This window comes from Dermacentor andersoni, chromosome 11, assembly GCF_023375885.2.
Source record: "Dermacentor andersoni chromosome 11, qqDerAnde1_hic_scaffold, whole genome shotgun sequence".
Taxonomy (NCBI): Eukaryota; Metazoa; Arthropoda; class Arachnida; order Ixodida; family Ixodidae; genus Dermacentor; species Dermacentor andersoni.
The window spans coordinates 22614542-22627916 of record NC_092824.1 but is presented as its reverse complement, the minus strand read 5'-3'; the positions used below and the strand labels follow the sequence as shown (position 1 = coordinate 22627916).

The 13375-nt window shown below is 45.4% G+C and overlaps 1 long non-coding RNA gene across 1 annotated transcript; it reads left to right on the top strand.

The window, feature by feature from the left end:
- The first annotated feature begins 359 nt into the window (after positions 1-359).
- Positions 360-12099, top strand: LOC129381457 (uncharacterized). Its single transcript, XR_008609631.1, has 2 exons — positions 360-698; positions 12057-12099. It is a non-coding gene; the product is annotated as an uncharacterized lncRNA (long non-coding RNA).
- The last annotated feature ends 1276 nt before the right edge of the window (positions 12100-13375 follow it).

The following is a 13375-nucleotide window of genomic DNA, read 5'->3' as shown; positions in this document are numbered from 1 at the left end:
TCTAACGCCGCTTATCGCTACGTATTGAACCATGATTTCTTCCTTGATTCATGCAGGTGTCCTCATTTCAAGGGGAGCCACCTGCACCTCTAGACAGCCCACCTGCACTTCTGTCTCCACCCTTCATACGTCTTCATTTCAACAATGCACAGTACTAAAGATGTAAAACATGATTTCAAAGTACATGTAAAATCCATAAAACGCAGACTCAAGAAATCAGCGTAACGCCAACAGTGAAAGAACAATCGAGTGCTTTTTTTTCCTTGTTGCAATAAAGGTGGAATAAAGCTCCGGCCAATAGAAAGAACTCCATTCGAAGCTGCAGGTTTGCTAGGTACCATGAAGAGTTACAGCTTTTTTATTGCCCCAGTTTTCTCTTTCTTCGTCTATCTTTCGTGCAGTACTGAAAACGGAGGTCCTTCATCTGCAGTTGCCATTCCTATTCCAAGCCCTGGAGCAGGCTCTTCGAGAGTACGAGCCGCTGCTAATCTTGCAAAGCCTGTTGCGCGCGTAAGGAGAAGCGCTGTTTCAAACGGAATGGGTCCCGGAGGTGTGAGCAACGCAGATATGACAGATTTATGGCGAGCGCTTCGAAGTCAACAACCGCACTCGATGAAGCAACAGAACCAACCTCCTGGCATATCACGGCGGACATGATACTGGAGAAAATAAATCAAATATGGACATCCGTCATATTCGTACGTAAAGCATTTTCCCATATTTTGATCTATTTGCGAATTGAAATTGGCAAGTGCGTTATAGCCTGTGTAAAACTTGAACTCGAAATATTATTGCGAATGAACAGGCCTTCTGCTACGCATACAGTTCGTCACGGCTTACCAAAATAGACAAATATCTCCCAAAGCACGTGTAATATTTTTGTAAGAATTGATTGTGTTAGTTAGAAGTAAGTTGAACGTTTGCTTACTCAATTATAGAAATGTCACTTGAGGCGGCCGTTGGTGCTTCCTGAAAATGCCAAAATACCTGGGTAGCATTTCTCGATCTCCTTAGCCACTCGTTAATTTTGACGCTGTAATTGCGGAAGATATCGCAGCAGTGCAAAAGTACATGAGGAGACTGTGCTATAGACTTCGGACCCTTATGCGGTGGGAAATCGTACCAATGGAAATATTGACAGGGGTACTCATTTATCGAATGACCGTGTTTCATCGTCTAACAAATGTTATCGCTCAGCGCAGGACGCACCTGCATGAATCGGAAGTTTTTGGAAAGTTATCGATGGTTCTATCCGCCATCTGTTGTCGCCGAACCTTGTCGCTGATTGCAAGTATGCTCAACGCGAATGATGTAGAACTTACTGGAAGACACGGGGGCACCAGTGATTACTCTAGAACTTTCGATCGCTCACGTATAAAACCTGACGCGCTTGACCCGCTCATTAGAATTTCGACGATCGCCGTCTGTGTTCGCCGCTATCGTTGTGGTTTGAGAGTAGCCTGTTTTTGAGAGCGCAGGTTCGCCCAATAAAACCCTAGTCTTGCCATTCACAGTTTCGCTACTTCGTTCACCGTTACTACCACATGACAATACACCTCTTGGTACAAAGTTAATCAAATAAATACACCTTTATAGCGACAGACGGTGTGGTACAGGCCTTCGCACCACAACAAATAATGTGCTTGGCATTCACGACTTCTTCGCCTCCAATGTGGCACCGTATCCGCGTTTCTGAGGCGTGTATGTTGCGCGTGATGTCCCTTAGTGACAGTGACTGTCGCTGTCAGTACTCTCTGTGGGCGTCATATTGAGTCGCCTTGCGCGCCACCTGTAAGCAGCGGAACTTGCGAACTGCTTCTCAGACGGCGGAATTCACTTGGAAGCACTTGTTGCTTGATATACCAAAGAAGAAGCTGCAGCGCCAGTCTGAACATCAACTTGTAATACTAAGAAACCGGAGCATTCCAGCAGGTGTAAAATATGGGCTAGAAAAAAGACCGAAGTTGTTTGAACTACCAAACCTTGAGCACGTTCAGCTTCTCAGCTTGGTAAGGAACATTGATGCGCGTGAGACTTGAAAACAGACACAGATGTGTTCAAGAGAGTGTCGACTGCCTGTTGCCTACGAATCAAGGAGTCCCCCCCCCCCCCCCCCCCCCCATGTGCGTCTCTCCAAAGATCCGTTATCACGTCGCTACCTCCTGCGAACCTTAAAGTATTGCTATCGGATAAGGAAGGTGGCTTTGTTCTTGCACCCACTGTCACCAACAACGAGAAGGCTGACGCTGCCATTGCGAGCAACTTCCAAGTTGTCAACATCAAGCCGTCAAAGATGAAGGTGGCTGCTGCCAAACATTGTCAAGAGGCCGGACTTGAGCGTTAAGCGTGTACATTGCGGTGGACGAAGGGCTAAAGCTATCACTCTTCTTCTCGGCAAAAACTCACAAAACAGAAGTTCTCTTCCGCACCAGCTTTTATGAAGAAGGCACTGGGCAGCGCCTTGTGGGAAGGCGCTTTGTTGGAAAAAAGCCGCCGGCTGCCCCGCCGCAAACGCCGGCTCGCCGGGTGTCGCCGTCGGTGACACTGAAGGCGATGAAAAAAAAAAAAGGTTTGCACTCACTGACCAAGCCGAACGAAAAGAAAGGCGTTTCGGAACGCGTACGGGTTTCTTGTTCACAATGAGGCGGACAAAACGAGTAGTGGCATATTATAGGCTAAGTTTGTGACGTAATGCCTCATTCTAGATGATTGGCATGCTTCCTGCTGCTCGATTCGTGGTCCCGTATTGGATGAAGGATGACTCAAGAAGAAGCCGCGTTGTCAGATTTCGTTTTTTTTGGCTAAAATTGCCGCGTTGTCCCAATCAATGTGATGTCCGGACGTATGCGCATGCTCAGCAAGCGCACTAAAAGCGATATTTTCATTCCTGACGTCACACTGGTGCTTCTTTAGTCGCCGTGCGAACTTGCCAGTTTCGCCGATAAAGACCTGGCTACAACCGCCGCAAGGAATCTTGTAGACAATCCCAGGGAAGTTAATATCTGGTAGGCGATCCTTAACGTTCACAATCATGTTCCGTAGCTTAATTGGAGTTTGGCACAAGCACAATGCGCAAGTTTACTACGCAAACACGCGGGACAAGGCTTCGCTTATCCCGGGAACATACGGAATGCCTGCGCTTGCTGAAAAAATCTTCGGATTAGCTGCCACTGGCTGCAAAACTTTCTTTCCAATTCTTGCCATAAAATGATCGGGGTAGCCATTTTTGCAAAGTTCCCGCCGTACCATCTTGCGCTCGGATTGCAGGCGGTCTTTCGCAGTGCAGATACGCGTAGCACGCGTCAACGGTGGCAAATCAACCGATTTCTTATTAGCCACGGGATGATTAGAACTGAAATCAAGGTACGGGCCTGTGTGCGTAGGCTCGCGGTATGCGGTGAAGGACAGTTCGCGACCTTCTCGAAGGACAATGGCGTCAAGGAACGGTATGCAGTCGCCTTCTTCACTTCCCACAGTAAACTAGAGCTTTGGGTGCACGGCGTTGAGCTCATTTAGAAGCCTGTGGACCTCTTCTCTTTGTAAGACACAAAAGCATTTGCCGACGTAGTGGTAAAACACCTTGGGTCTTGGTTGAAAACCGGTGAGAATTCTGTCTTCGTCAAGGTCGCGAGCTGTCTTTCACCGTCAATTTCCAGGGAACTATTGTCTACCGGATTCCTTGTGGCGGTTGCAGCCAGGTCTATATCGGCGAAACTGGCAAGTTCACGCGGGGGCTTACGAAGCACTAGCGTGACGTCAGGAACAAAGTTATCGCTTCTAGTGCGCTTGCCGAGCATGGGCATACGTCCGGACATCACATTAATTGGGATGGGACAACGCGGCAATTTTAGCGAAAGAACGGTATCTGACAACGCGGCTTCTTCTTGAGTCATCTTTCATCCAATCGAGAAGCGGGACCATGAACCGAGTGGTGGAAGCATGCCAATGATCTACAATCAGTCATTACGTCACAAACTTAGCCGTTAAAATGCCACTACTCGTCTTGTCCGCCTCATTGTGAACAAGGAACCCGTACGGGTTCCGAAACGTCTTTCTTTTTGTTGGACATGGTCAGTGACTACAAACCTTATTTCACTTCAATGCCTGACCAGACGAATTTTCGTCAAAACCTTGACTAAGGTGATGGGAAACGCATGGCGACCACAGCTGCCATGTCGACCCACCACCGGAAGGCGCATCACAAATGGACACCATCACCTCTACCCCAACTTTTAAACACGCAGCCAGACACCGCTGCTCGTTCCACACGATCGTCTACGCCAGCTGAGCTGCTGCGACGAAAACGTTGGGGAGCTCGGAGTTCGCAGCATATGGCCGCTGCAGCTGCACCCGGGAAGGTTTTGGCAGATCGCCTCTCCATATGCAGCGCTGTAGACCCCCACTGCGAGCCATGTTTTACCACCACGGGTCTTGGATTTTGCGGCGGCTTCGAACACCGTAACAACACTTCCACATACTGAGACGATTTTTGGTCCACAAGTCAGTGAAACGGCTCCCAAACTCATCGTTCCCGGAGGCAGGTAGGCGTCGATGGTAGCACTCCAGGAACCCAACCTGACCACGGAGCGTAGCAGAGATGCTTCCTGACTCGTCGGATCCACATCGTTGGATGTCCACGCAATCATTGGCCGAATTCGTGGCCATTCACAGCGCGCTGAGGGAGGCCTCGCTTAAGGTTATCATCATCAAATGCCTGCCCGCATGCGAAAGACGAGCAAGACGCGCAAAAGACCACACGCATAAGGAACGCGGTTTTTCGTCAAGCTCGCCTGATTCGAGCACAACGGCGAGCCTCGATCAGTCAGCGGCAACGTTGCGAAGACCCGCCGTGGTTTCCGAGTGCAGCCAGATAACCGTCGGCGAGATATGCGGCCTGAGCGCTACACTCAGTACCGACCGCTAGAGAAGCTGGTTGCTCACAGAACGGCCTTAACTACTTTTGGTTAACGGGTTTTACCTTAACTGTTTCGCATCATCAGCGCGCCCTCAAAACCACCTGATTTATCTTCGGCAGCGTGGCCGAGTCTAATGAAGAGGAAGGCACCCTTGTGCTCGCACGGTCGGACTGCGGGCGGGGGAAGACGACGAGACACAGAATATATAATAATAATAATACTTTATTCCACAAAGTCACAAAAAAGCAGCGTACATAACAGGTCGCCAAAGCCACACAGGGCTTGAGCGGCAGTGCCTGGCAGGCAGCGGAACAAGCACTTATTCAATTGACATGTACTTTTCACATTTAAAGTAGTATATGAGGAAAAAAAATTAAGAAGCAAAAAAAAAATAACTAATGATTCCCTGAGGCGACTAGTCAATTTGCCTGAGTGCCTTTTTTAACTTGTATTTTGTTCGAGCGCGCAAGGCGGTTTGAGACAATTTGTTAAAATATACAGGAACATAGTAGTCTCGTATTCTCCTGCCATATCTTGTACAACGCCTGGGTACGAGGTAAAGATTCTTAGGCCGCAAACAACGTGAGGGAACGTACTTCACCCTGAAATTACTTTCCCAGAAATGTTTTAGCACAACAGTTTCCAGCAGTAGTTGATTAAAGTGTGGCATAAATAAGGTTTTGAAAACGTCACTTTTCTCATGAAGATTTAAATCATAGCTGATGTTCTTTAGTATAGAACGGAGAATGGAGTTGACCCTAGTTTGCCAACGAATTGCACAATGACCATAAACTGTTATGCCGTACCTTAATACACTATAACACAGCGCATGTACCACAACTTTTCGAACAGAGAGGGGCATATAATATCTCAAACTGTAAAGCACACAAGATACCGCACGAAGTCGTTTGCATACATAATCTAAGTGGGAGTACCAGGAAAGATCACTGTCAAAGTACAAACCGAGGTATTTTACAGAAGTCACATAATCTAAAGGTCTACACAGACATGGCGAACACATTGAATTGTGTATTACAAACGGGTAATCAATGTCTATTTTTTTTAGAGGATTGTGAAAACAAATAAGTTTTGTCTTTGACGTGTTAATATTGATTAAGTTAGCACAAAACCAGTCCATAGCCTTAGTAGCCATTGCTTGTAAGGAAGTAATAGCATGCCTAAAGTTTGTTGATTGAGCAATAATGACAGTATCATCTGCATACTGATACAATCCTACAGGTATCATATCAGCAAGGTCATTCACATAAATATTATATAACAGTGGACTGAGTATAGACCCCTGGTGGACGCCAGATTTTATTACAAGGAAATCACTTTTAGCCAGCCCTAGTGAAACCTGCTGGCGCCTGTGATGCAGATAGTTTTCCAGAAGCGTCAGGAATGTGCCACGAAATCCTAATATTGAAAGCTTGGTTAATAGAATACCATGACTCACGCTATCGAAAGCTTTGCTGACGTCAAGGAGGACGGCACAAACGATCTGATTACGTACGAAAGACAAGTTCAACACGTCAGAGAGATCTTCAAGCAGCGATTGGGTACCTTTTCCGGAGATGAAACCATACTGGGAAGAGGATAAAATCCCGTGTTTATATAAGAAACTTGTCATTGTTAGTAATAAATGTTTTTCGAATACTTGAGATAAGCAGGGCAACACAGAAATTGGGCGATAGTTTTCTGTTATATTATGTGCTCCTCCCTTATAACGTGGAATTACTAGAGCAGTTTTCATATTTAATGGGACTGTACCACTGTACGCATATATATATATGCGACGGTCGTATGTACACGGAACGGAAGAACGAGCTTCTCCACACCCAGTATACCTACCGACAATTTAGCGCCTGTAACACGCTTACAGATGCGCGCAAGGCTCCAAAAAGCTGAAAGTCAGACTAAACTCGACATCCGCAATCAAGCCCTAGAGATTTTATCGCATAAATGTGCACTTGCGGCATTTATTCGATGTAAGCCACGAGGCATTACAGTGTATTAATCAATGGACACATAATACCATTTGTATGGTCTTACAAATTCTTGGGTGCCCTAATTGACAGATATATCTCATGGAGCCCCCATGCATTGTACATGAAGAAGCGGTTGACGCATCTGTCACCTTCTTAAGTTCTTCGCTAGAAAGATCTGTGGAATCTCCACAAGCGCCATGCTGCAACTCCATAGGGTACTTTTTCTCGACTTTTTGCGGTACAGCTTGCCAGCATTGACTAGTTCAAGTAAAACAAGCCTACCTATTTGTCAAAGCGTTGAGGCTGAAGCGCTCCGGATTTGTCTAGATTTTCTTTGAAGTGAATAAACGGCGGCAACTACTGCAATCACTGGAGATCACATCATCAAGACCTACATCACAGTTGAAGCAGTAAGATTGCACGTAAGGTACCTTGCCTGCACTCCTTGCCACAATCTGGCCTTTCTACCTGCGGAGAGACCAGGTACATTGTTCTGCACAACGGTATCCGCACATTGTGAGGCTGTGGCATCTTTCTTCACACTTACCGCGAGACGTTCGACTCTTGCTTGGTGTCTCATTCAACCAATGATCAACCTGACAATACCTGGACCCGGCAAAAAAGCAGATATGTTATCGTCCACTCTTAAACAACATATCTTACTCTCATTAAATGAGAAGTGGCGGTATTACACCCACATATGCACCGATGGCTGCATCCTGCCGAAGAGCTGTACCGCAGCTGTCATCCTTCCAGCAAAGGCCTCCGCTACAACCTTGAAAGCATCTCGCATGACAACGTGGATGGCAGCAGAAGTCGCGGTGCTTCACGTCGCAGTATAATTTATTACTCACGAACCAACACACAAATGGTCAATTTTCTGCGACTCGAAGACGCTGCTGCAGTGTTTATTGTCAGCGTTACGCCGCAGTCCGCATGAACAGTTGGTATTTGAAATCACAGAGGCCATACATTACCTGATTGAGAGAGGGCATAAAAGAATGTTTTAATGGCTATCAAATCATTGTGGTATCATCGGCAATGGACGTGCTTATCAACCTGCTAGTTCAGCTCATGCAGAAGACATCGATTCTGCTGTCTAGGACAGATGCTGCAATTAGGCTTCGCTTACTTGCTTGCCAATGCACTACATCATAGTGAAATGAACTACATTTTATGGACGCCCGCTTCTACACCCTGGATCCAACCTTAACCCCCGTATTCAGAAATGCTTCTTAACGTGGCGCTCATGCTTCACTTGATTTAAATGACGCGTGTCTTGAACGCGCTGAAGGAAACACAATTAGCGTCCTGGGCACGTTCGCACCAGACGCCAGTTAGATCAAGTCAAGATAACCTTCTAATTAAGATGCATTTCCGAATACGGTGGTAAGCCTTCGACTGCCACCAAGACTTCACCGAAGAGAAGCGACCGTTTTGTGTAGGGTGTGGTTGGGCTTTGCGTTTAACAATGGCTACGCGTTCCGCATAGCGATGGCTGACGCCGCAGCATGTGGCGATTTCGGTGACGCAGAAACAATTCCACTTGTTCTTTGCCAGTGCCCACAGTACAGTGTGCAGGGACAATCGCCTTCCTTCGTGCTGAACCAGTTGGACGACCAGCCTCTGTCGGGAAATGAACTTTGAAACATCTGCGCGACTCTTGAGATCGACTGGCCTGTGTGAACGCCAGTGACTCAAACGCTTTTTTTGTTACCTGTTTCCTTGTTTTTCTTTTCTTTTTCATTTTTCTTGTTCATTTTCTTCTCCTCTCACTCTTTGTCGTCTTTACAACCTTTACATCCCCAAACCTGGTGCAGGGTAGCAAACCGGAAACTCAGCTCTGGTTAATCTCCCTACCCTTCTCTCTCGCGCTCTTTCATTCCCTCCCTCTCTCTGCATAAAAACAAACGTATATGTTGAGCCCTCCTATCGCTGTTTGCTATGGCGAATTCTACTGAATAATTCTTTTATTTTGTGAGAGCAAGCCATTTAGTAAATGCCGCTGGGTGGGTGCCCAATCTTGTCGAATTGTCTAGACCAGATTACAGGACACTTATAAAGAGATACGTCATTGAAAATCAGTAACCTTTTAGTGTGTATCACATACGGAGATTGCCTCTTTGGAGTCCTAAAATTAGCCCTTTTATTGAATTTAAGTTTTTACAGCGTGTGCTACTCTTACATAGAGGCACAGCATACTTATGTGTAGCTATATGTGTGTCGTACTTTTCTCTGCCGACAAGGGCGATTAGAATTCTCCTACGAACAAGCGTCATACATCGCCTTCGTCCACGTGCCCACGCCACGTAGACGTATCACACTGCGCACCCGCCTCGTTTGAAGTCTGCATTTCGCTATGGCACTTCAGTAGTGTTATTCGTAAACAAAAATTACATAAAGAAAGTTGTGGCCGTCGTGGTGGATTATCATAAACACTGCGTCTTATTACACGTTGCATACATAAGAGGAATGTAAATTTATCGCTGGTTGTATAGTACTAAATTGATGCTTCCGGAAAATTTGCTTAATATAGATTCTAACGTGCGTTTGATTTGCATACCTTTCACTTTTATTGCTGAGTGATAGCTGTTAGCAACTATTCATGCTGTTCCTAAATTTCGACGTTCAGTCTGAAATGCGCATTGAGAGTGAAATTATTCACAAAGACCGCTGCATAGAAGGCGTTTTGCGCGTACCAACAATTCTGTTGGTAGAATACCAACAGAATTGTCTCATGTCTAGGTTTCTTGATTACGTAACTTCTCCGCATCAAGATGTTTGCAGCTTCACTAGAGGACAGAGCGCTTAGCACTAGCGTTAATGTTTTGCACTTTTTAGATGATGTGCACGTCAGTAGTTTAGTCCACAAACACACGTTTCCGTAGTCTTAGCATGTTTAAAACAGACTGCACTACATTAGTAATGCATTCCTGATATTGTCCAGGCTAAGTGCGTAAGGTATGCTTCAAAACTGAGCGAATGGCCACTCAATGGTTTAGAGCTGATCCGCAACCTCTGTGGGGGCTGATTTTCTAGGATGTTTTGTAATTGAATGGAATGCTGCAGGGTCAATTCGTGGCTGTGGCGCCTTCACTCTGATGCGAGCAGAATGCGAAAATTATCATGTTTTGATTCAGGCATTTCAGGTGATTGAAATTGGTATGATTGCCCACTACCACATCTGCCATGACTCACATTACGAGACCCGAATTTTAAATCCTGAGGTTTTATATTATTAGAAATTTTCAAATAGGCACGCAGTGGACACATAAGCGGTCGTGAGTGCTCGCCTCACAAGGATCTGTGCAGTTGCACTTACTTCATTGTGTCCACAACAAAACGCTCGGTTCTTGTGAAAGCTATCTTCTGGCATGCAAGTTCTAAGAATACCTGATGAAGAATGCAATTTTTTGCAGCTGTTTGCAAGAATAATAGAGAAACTGTTGTAGGGCCGGTTGTTTTCAGTGCACCAGAGCCATAGGAAGGTGAAGCACCTGAACAATGCCGTTCAAACATGTGGAAGTGCGAAAAAACATGGCTAATAAATACTCACTCGCCTCTGTGCTTAAATTAATGTATTTTTGCTTCCACCTTTTAGAAATGACGACAAGCACTCGTTTCCTGTTACATTACTGTATTAGATAGCTTTAGAGGAGTAAAAATAAATGGCGCTATAATTCTCTAAGAGGGAGGAGAAATTGGTTACTCAGACAGCATTGTTCTAGTGAATTCGCTTGTAACCAGAAGCGGAATGCCTTTGGGATACTTCTGAGTGATTCACGCGGTATAACGCCCCAAAGCCACACTTTGACTTTGAGAAACGCCACATTGTACGACCCCGAAATAAGCTCGTACACCATGGGTTGTTCAACGGGCACATAAGTCTAATTACCAGACGGTTTATGCGTTTCTCCATCATCGAAATGTCGCTGTCGTAGACGAAAACAGAATGTGTGGCTTGTGCTCTGCCGCAAACAAATTGTAGTTGAACGGCCTTGGCCGTTCAAATACGGTGGCGGGGAACAAGGGGGAAACTGTTTAATGGACTTCCAATATATTTAGTATATTTTAGGGGCATTTTTTGCGAATGCGGTGTAAAGCTTGCTAAATAAATATAATTCATTAGACAGAGCATTGCGCCTTGTCCGCTGAGAAAACATAATCAAACTAAACTTTCAGCGAAGGCCCACGACAACTATATTGAGCTTCACTATTCAACTGTCAAATGTGAGGTCTAAGGGAGCGCTTTTATCAATGCTGCGCAAAACTGAAAAGGGAACGGCACTCGGACGCTGGCAGCCACACTGCATCCACCATGGATTCTGCAACTCGCTGATTGTAACAGCTGTTTTCAGCACAAGCAGCCTTACGTGCTACAGTGTATTTAACCCAGAGCGAACAAGCACACACAAGTGAAAAATAGAGAAGTGCATGCGCCAAATACACAGATCGGCAAAAAAGGTTATAGGTATCTCACGATAGGGGAGGCAGGGAGGAATGAGGGAAGAATGCAGGGCATAGATAGAATATAAGACATACGGGTGCTCTTTACGGCGCCACTATGCATATCAGCCTTGAAGCTTTGGGCCAAAGAAATCAGTATAAGGGTCCTGAAGTTGTACAAGTGGCAGACACAACATTGAGGAGAGTGGTCTGGATTGAATAACAGAGGAATACTGGTGGCAATTAGTGACGGTAACACCCTACCCTAAATTTGTTTTACAAAGGCGTGACGAACATGTCTCGTATTTCTAGGAATTTAAAGAAGGCAGACGGTGAAGACAACGTAAAAAATTCAAATGTTGATGTACCCAATAGGTCACCTAAAGAAGCACCTTAGGCCTTGTTTGGTTTGTTTTTGAATTCCCGTATTAAGAGAAACTTGAGATATCCACATTTCCCATTTCAGTGAATTGCTCAAACGAGTGACTGTTTATGTCTTGAACCCTTTGGTTTTCAAACTTTGGTGTTACGAGATACAATTGATGATACAATATAAGATTAAAATGTCCAAACCTCCTGCTTCTTGTTAAAAGGGAATTCAAGTTTCTGCACTACAATGACCAATTGTTGGTTTGCATTCAGTTACAACATATAACGGGTGGTTTCTGTGCTCCGTTCGCTAATGTAACTGATTCTTACTTTTCAGATGCAGTGCACAAGTTGGAAATAAAAAAGGCTATATATTCCCAGGTAGTTCACACCGCATTCTACATAAGAAGTTGAAATAATCAATTGTTGCAGAAACTAAATATTCAGCCAATTGCTCAATGGACTACTCGCATGTGAAAACTAGTTCGAGCATATTAAGAACATTATTTTGGGCATTGCATTAACTGCCCTACGCGTCAATTATTGTTTGGAGCTTTCAGGTTGACCTATTTAATGAGTGTTATTTTGCGCTAAGTAGGGTTAATTTCACTTTTTAAAGAAGTGGTAATTATACGTGTCTACTGATCTGCATTTGCTTTACATACTAAGCTGAATGGAGTTTATTTATCATTTGAGTAAAACCTGTTGTGGCGTTCGATTTCTCACCTTCGTAATAAGATTGGAGTTCTACGCATTTACTTGAAAACATGGCATGGAAATCTCATCTTCACCTTCATACTTCTGTCATGTGGGGGTTTCCGAAGTATTTATTTCTTTTAGGGAACAAGGAATGTAGTTTAGTTGAGTGTATTCACCAGTTATACCTAGCTATATGTAGGCAGATGTGACTGGGAAAGAAAGCTGCATTATAGGAGCTTGATTGGCTGCGGTAAAGTTACGACCCCGGTTCACCATGACAGCATGACAGCAATAGCAACGTATGCACGTGTAATGACAAGAGTTGTCACTTTCGTTTTGGGGAACCGCAGTTCTTTAGAGCATTAGCTCTACTACACCAGGTACCGAAACCAGACAACCCCTAGTTCCGTAAATATCACCTTCAAACACAGCCAACGTTAAACTGCGGCTTAGCCTGCCACTACCGGCAGCAGCTGCGTAAGCCGCGTGGGTGCCCATATCTTGAAAGCGATCAGCGATGTGTACAAAGTGCGCCGAGTGCTGGTAGCTTCGCGTGAGCTGTGCTTTCGACGGCTACTTCGCGTTGAAGCTAGACGCAGCACGAAAGTCCATTCGCTCACCGCTGCTGAAACGCCGAGTAGCGTCCGTGCGTTGTCTTGCGGCGCAATTGTATACGTAGTAGTTTCTGACAGCGCCTAGCAGCACCTGTGTCCTTTCCCAATGAAAGCAAAAGGATACTGTCGCTCGAGAAACTTGATTTAACCACGTGCAACCGCGGCAATTTTCGGTCACGTCGCCAGTCATGCAGGCGTTCATCCGGATCCTGAAAAAAAAAAAGAAACTTGGAGGACGCTTAAGCTTCGCCTTCAAGAATGGAACACGATAGCGTTATCGCACCCCGTTCGCACCGCACACTCATTCGCTCGGCATGCTCATGAGTCACACAAAGACGAAACG